This window comes from Apis dorsata, unplaced genomic scaffold, assembly GCF_000469605.1.
Source record: "Apis dorsata unplaced genomic scaffold, Apis dorsata 1.3 scaffold_696, whole genome shotgun sequence".
Lineage (NCBI taxonomy): Eukaryota > Metazoa > Arthropoda > Insecta > Hymenoptera > Apidae > Apis > Apis dorsata.
In genome coordinates this window covers 115,436-120,827 of record NW_006263875.1, presented here as the reverse complement: position 1 = coordinate 120,827, position 5,392 = coordinate 115,436, and the positions used below count along the sequence as shown (strand labels likewise).

Sequence of the window (5,392 nt, the reverse complement as noted above, 5' to 3'; positions counted from 1 at the left end):
TTTTTTTTTTTTTTTTTTTTTTTTTTTTTGACGTCAGTGAGAATGACCACGTGCAACCGTCAAACCGGGGATATCTTATCGCCGATAATTAAGTGTACATTCACCTCCCTCCTCCGCCCACGCGTACGCCTTTTTTTTTTCTTTTCTCTCCATGTCCCCTCATCAAGGTTATTTTGATAACACTACCTCGATTCGATCAAGCAGCACGCTCAATTCGTTTCACGCTCGCTTGCAACGTTTCTCGACCGAACCTCGTGCTAATATTCGATTCAATTCGATCAAATTCCATCGACGAATTTAACAGTAAAGTTACAATATTTCCTTCTTTGTTTCGAAATAAATTCTTTTTCTTTCTTTCATTTCGAGAAAACTCTTAAAAATTCGAATCTATATAAGTCTATTCTCGTTTAAATGGATAGACGGAAAAAGGAAAAAAAATTGTTGCAAGAAGAAACGAAACTCAAAATGTTTGTGCGCACGAACTGACGGCATCCTGGAAAAATTCGTGACGTTGCCGTGCGCGTCAACCGTCGTCGAGAATAGGAAATTTCCATGACGCATTCGTCAATCGTTAGATGTAAACGTAAGAACGAAATATATAGAAATAGGAGAACAGAGGGGAGGGAAAAATTACATACGTTTGGATCATCTTGGAAATACTGTATCGTCGATTGATTAACAAATTGCTAATAGCAATAGCTATATATCCCCATTAGAATGTTGCCACCCCCTCGTTTCGATTGTATTCTTCCACTTTTGACAAAAGTTGCATTCCCGAGGGGAACGGCGTCCACGAGTTTCCAATTCCTTCGATATCTGTGGTCAAGCATTACGAGGGAATTCCAGAAAGCGATCTCTGTTCAATTGAACTTATGCCTGTGCACATGTTTACCGTGCGCGTTACATCGATCCATCGATCTATTTGCATTCGTTATACGTGTATACATATATAGAAATTATAATTCCTCGAACGCGATATACTGTAATTATGGTACCTCGGTTTATTATAAATAAACAAATGATAAATACGTTCCTTTCTTTTTTTATATATATATAAAAGACGCGTATTCAATTTTCAATATAAGTTTCATCTTCTTTAAAGAGAGGGTAAATATAATGAGTAATAATAATAATCGTTGATAAAAGATGGTAGTTTCTTTCTTTTTATCCTTGATTAAAATCTTGAAAATTTGATGGAATTGAAAGATTTTTCAAAAAAAGGAAATGATTTTAATGGTGCTTCCATTAAATGAAAAATTTTCATCCGACACGTAACCTCGACGTGCTCGACTATTTTCATCTCCGGTTCATCCTAACCCCCTGTACACAGGCAATTTCGCGTGCGCGAGTTTACATATTAATCGTGTTGTTACACTAACAAGTGTTGACTCGTTCCTTTAACGGGGGCTCTCGACGAATGACGCAACGTTCCTCGGGATTGAGCGAGGAAAGAAGAAGAGAGGGTGGCAATGATACGCGAAGAGATGGCTCGAGATTTCGTAGAAGGAGAAGAAAGATATACAAGAAAAAAGAAAACGATGGAAAAGAAGAAGCAAGGATTCCGCAGTATATAGGCCTACCATCATTTTCCTTCTCTCCTCATTTTCCACTACGTTTCTCCTTTTTCTCCTACGCGTCTTTCTTTCCACTTTTGTCTTTGTTTTACCTTCGTTTCTTCTCTTTCTCTCTCTCGAAGCAACCCCGCGGCCCTCTAGCGCGCTCTGCTCCCTTCTAGCGCGCCACCTCTCAACACACGAGGAATAGAAGAGGGATGGACAGAGAGAGAGAGAGAGAGAGAGAGCGAGAGTTGTTCCTCCACCTCTTCTGCGTTCTCCGCGCCCATTGGCGCCCAACAAGCGCACCCGCTTAAGAGATACGCGACAAGCTTATCGACACGGTAAACAAGAACACTTTACTACGACAATATTGGCCGAATGTAAAACCTGTTTGAAAGGCGACATAAAAAACGAATATGTCCGAGTGTCTTCGGTCGCTTCGTCCATACGCTTCTTTCTTCTGCTCTCTCTCTCTCTCTCTCTCTCTCTCGTTCTCGTCCTCATCGTCGCTTTAGTTTTCTATTTTTTTTCTTTTTCTCTCCCTTTTCTTCCTCTTCTTTTCGTCTTTTTTCCTTTTTTTTTTTTAATTTCTTCGCTCCTTCTTCTCGCTACTCTCGTCTTTCCGATTTTTTTTTTTTTTTTTTTTTTTTTTTTTTTTTTTTCCTTCGTTCCGTTGGATGCGCAAAAAGGTCTTGTCTTAGAAAAGAAGAGGCCTTCTTCTGTACCGTGCGCGGGGAACGGAACTGGCGTGGAAACTGGTTTAGAAGTCGTACGTACGCTCGAAAGATTCACGTTTCTCCGAGCAAGGAGAAGGAAGCCGAGGGATTTGTTTTCTCGATGCTAGCTCGATATCTTCGTCTCTATTCATAGTTTTATTCTCTATCGATGCTCTATCGAGGGGGAGGGATATTATACGATTACGAGATTCAATTCAATGATTCTTTGATAAAAATACTATTAATATCTAATAAGAAGGAAAGGAACGTTCGAATCTCCCGCCGAAAAGCGTCGCCAAATGCGCGGGAACACAGTTGTCGCGGGGATCATCGTCCTGGTAACGTCTCCTCCTCCCCCTTCGAAAGCAACGAAGAGAGATAGAGGATAAACAAGGGAGAGGAAGGAAGGAGGAGGAGGAGGAGGAGGAGGAAGAGAGAAATGAGAGAGGAGACACGTTTGCTCGAAGAGACAAAAAGCGCAGCGTCTGAAAACAAAGGTCGAGGAGATTTCCTCTCTCTCTCTCTCTTTCATTACAGCCAGGATCATCGGCCCAGTTACGTCCTTCTTGCCGGTAACCTTGCATCCTTCGTCGACTTTTCCACCTCCTCCTCCTTCGGTGTCATTCCACCTTCTCTCTCTCCTTCTCATCCTTTTCTCTTTTTTTTTTTTTTTTTTTTTTTTTTCCCTCCCGTACTTCGCGAGAGCCTACTACTGGCTCGCGCTCCCCGCTCCCTGCCCCGATAGGCAAAAATTGTAGCAACCTGAAAAAGGAGGGAGGGGAGAGGAGAAGTAGGAGCGGGGAGAAAAAAAAGGGGGGAGGGGAAAAAGAGAAGTAGGACCTGCAGCGGCGGAGCCCACGCGAGGGGGAACAGGAGCAGGAGGGGAGAGGCAGAAAAAGAAAAAGGAAAAAAAGGGGGAAAAAAAACAAGAAAGAAAGAAAGAAAGAAAGAAAGAAAAGTCCAACAGACGTGGAACAGAAAAAGCAGAAAGAACGAGGGAAGCGGCGGTGCGGAGTGCAGAGAGCGGGGAAGTAAGAGAGAAAGAGAGAGAGGAAACGCTAGGAGAGACACACGCTGCAAACAATGGCAGCGCGTGCAGCCAGCAGTTTCTTTCTCTTTTGCCCGCTTCCATCCTCCTCTCTTTCTTCCTCTTCGATCTTCCTCCCCTCCTCCTCGCTCCTTCTCTCTTACGCACACGCACGTGTGCACGGCTCTTCGCCTCTCTCTCTCTCCCCTTCACGTTTCCTCTCCCCTCGTACCATCCTTTCCTCCATCTCTCGCTCCGTCTATTTATCCGTCTGTCCTTCTCTCCGCTCGCCTCGCTCCCTCTCCCTTTCTCCCGCGCTCTCTTCGTTCCACGAGCAACAGTAATATCTACAGTTGTAGAGACGTGCGGCAGCAGCCCGACGCTAGAACGCGCGCGAGCAACGGAGAGAACGTCGAGCGGGAGAAGGAGAGAGGGGGTGGGAGAAAGAGCGGGAGGAGGCGAGAGCGAGAGGGAAGGATGTGTTGCAGAGGAGGAAAGAAGGGAGAAAGAGAAGGACGGAGGAAGACAACGACAAGAGAGAGGAAGGGCGGAACAGGTTCCTGCCGTGTTGGGTTGGGTTGCCGGAGGGTGCGGGGATCCGAGCTGGAACGAACGGGGGCCGAGGGGAGGGCGGAGGAGAACTGGAATCCTGAGTAGCAACGGCGTAGCCGCGAACCAACGAACCTGGGCTCAACCTTAAAGCGATGGATCACTTTTGGTCACCGATCTCCGCACACTTGGCCACCGGTTCCCACTCACTAGCTACCCGGAGAACAACGCTATTTTCCTCGTGGATCGGCCGAAAACATATATATATATATATATACATCTTCTATCGAACGAATAATAAAATTTAAACAATTCGATAAATAATATACGAATGCTAAGTGATATATTCGATTTATCAAATTTTCAAATTGGGGAATTTATCTGTTTCGTGAGTAAGATGCGTCGATATATTGAATCGCGCGAAACGTAAGTCAAGATGACCGAAAACATTGTACGAATAATGTATACGTATAAGGATGCCATAGGGATTTTTCGTCTCGCGCGTGTTTCTCTCGCAATTAGGATGGACGCGTCTTCGTCCTCCCTAAGATCGAAGCAGTGATCTTCGCGATCGTACTTTGGTCGAATGACGTAGCTGTTTATAGAAATGGGTGTTTCCTGGACGAAACGATACCGCGTGAAACTTGGCGATTAGCGTGGAAAGGGATTCCAAGGCGTGTCTTCGGATTAATCGATCAAAACGTGGCAAGTTCGATTGAAATCCGGTAATTCCTTTCTTGCACGCCGCTACTTGGGATAAATGGGGGGAGGGGAGGATCGAGGATGGTCCGTCAGGGGGAAACCTGTTTGCTAATCTGCAACTAACAACAAACGATCGGTTTTGAAGTTTCTTGAGTTTCTCGATCTATCAGGGCCTCCTCCTCCTCTTCCCCGCTTCATCGATTTTTCGATAGTTGCCCGCTCTTGTTCGCGTTCGTCTAACCGAATTATTCGTCCCGGTATAAACCCCCTTGGATCGCGAATACTTGCGCAAGGTAAGTACGTAACAAGTATTTCAATAACGGAGTGGTGAAGGCGAATCTGCGGGAGAAATCGACGATGACGAGCGAAACCGATGCGGTTGCGAATTCGCCAAAACTCGGATGAAAGAGTAACGAAAGTAGCGTCAACGGTGTCCACATGTTGTGTGCTATACGCCGCAAAAACCGTACCACCTTTTTTTTTCATCGTTTGTTACCGAGAGGAGATTAAAGAGGATCGAAAAAGTTGCGCGAACCGGCGATAAAATCGTAAAAAATCACGTGTGTAATACCTATCTAGTGATATATTCCAAAGTCCCTAGAAAGAGCGGCGGCATAATCGTTCCACTAGACGAAACTGTTGATTGACCCCCCCCTCCCCTTATCCACCGACAAGGAAAAGTTTTACGCGCGATAAAGTCCGGTGATCCGATTAATACGTAATTGGTTAAGTTTCGACACCGTGAGTTTCCATCAGAAATTAGTAATAGCAACTTTTCGGGTCCCATCAAAATTCTNGCGTGCAAAGCGTCACTCTGTCCCCATATGATCCGATTAAAACCT

At 45.0% G+C, this 5,392-nt stretch overlaps 1 protein-coding gene and 1 long non-coding RNA gene across 5 annotated transcripts in view; one reads left to right on the top strand and one right to left on the bottom strand.

Annotated features, from left to right (window-relative positions):
* The window catches only part of LOC102672458 (LIM domain-binding protein 2), a 143,859-nt gene that overhangs the window by 44,760 nt on the left and 93,707 nt on the right, over positions 1-5,392 (top strand). The window lies entirely within an intron of this gene.
* Positions 1-5,392, bottom strand: part of LOC116186449 — a 24,021-nt gene that overhangs the window by 13,702 nt on the left and 4,927 nt on the right. The window lies entirely within an intron of this gene.